The following is a 1298-nucleotide window of genomic DNA, read 5'->3' as shown; positions in this document are numbered from 1 at the left end:
GTAAGCCAGTCAATTCATGCCTTTATTGCCCCCTCATTTTAGGTAGCCAATGTCTAAGTTGCCTGTCCCTATATACCCTGTGTACAGAGCAGATAGCATTGATACTTGATGTGAAGACTCTTTCCCTCTCTGTTGGTATTTAGAGTAACTACCGCTCGAGTATAGGTCAGGTTCATCATGAAGATGTATCTTCTGTCAATGTAGCTGTTCCAGTCTGCTTGTCTTTCTAGTGGGAATGCCTCACCTCACAAGGTTGTGGATGGGACTCAGAATTCTACCTAAGGTCCTATACTCTGTAAAGGCTTTGCACGAGGTCTGTTTCACTGGGCTAGTTGTAGAACCCCTTTTAGGTATTCCAATCAATTATAGGCTGAAGACAGGCTTACAAGTTTTCTCTAATCATGTTTCCCAACATTCCTTTCTATCCCACTCAAGTGTCTATTTTACAATAGTAGGCAAGGAAAACTTATATTCATAAGACAGTCAAGGATTTTAGTATTATTTACCCTCTTCAAGCTATACCTAGAGATCCCTCTATCCCAGAACCCTGTTGTTCCAAGGTTGAGTATGCATTACATCACTATTTACCTCTATCCCACTAGGCCATGCAAACTTGTCTCAGTGTTCCCCTATCTATCTTGTTCTTCTGCCTCCTCCCCACTTCTTGTATTGCCCTCCCCAACATCCAAAGTAACCCCCCTACTCCAACCCCATTGTGGTTACCTTATAGTCCATTAGTCTTCCCTCCATTTAAGACAGTCTGTTTTATCCAGTAATCTACCTGACCTTCCCACCACCTGGATCTCTGTTCCTCTGTGTTTCTTCTTTTTTTATTTCAATGTGCAGGTGTATTTTTCTTCTAGGAGACCCTGTAATTTATTAATTTTTTTCCCTGCTCCACAAAAAAAATTATTAACTTTTCCCTGCTTTAAATTTTTAACTTAAAATATACTTGACTTGCTTGCCATTTGGAAGTCCTGTATGGACACTATTCCTTCTTTTTGCTTTTTGTTTTACTTTGAAAAGTTCTATAGCTGAAATGAGTTCTGGGTGATGTTGTTATATTTAGTAATCTCAGGTTGTTATCTGCTGTTGCTAGTTCTCAGTATAAAGAACACCCTTCGAAATTTTTTGTAAAGTTGATCTGGTTACCACAAATTCCTGCAATTTCTGTTTATCTGGAAATGTCCGAATTTCACCATCAAATTTAAGGAACAGCTTTGCAGAGTATATAATTCTTGGTTGGCAGTTTTTTTTCTTTAAGTTTTGCATGTGTCCTCCCATTGCCTTCTTGCTTG

Source organism: Chrysochloris asiatica, unplaced genomic scaffold, assembly GCF_000296735.1.
Source record: "Chrysochloris asiatica unplaced genomic scaffold, ChrAsi1.0 scaffold00607, whole genome shotgun sequence".
NCBI classification, from domain to species: Eukaryota; Metazoa; Chordata; class Mammalia; order Afrosoricida; family Chrysochloridae; genus Chrysochloris; species Chrysochloris asiatica.
This window is presented reverse-complemented; position numbering follows the sequence as displayed.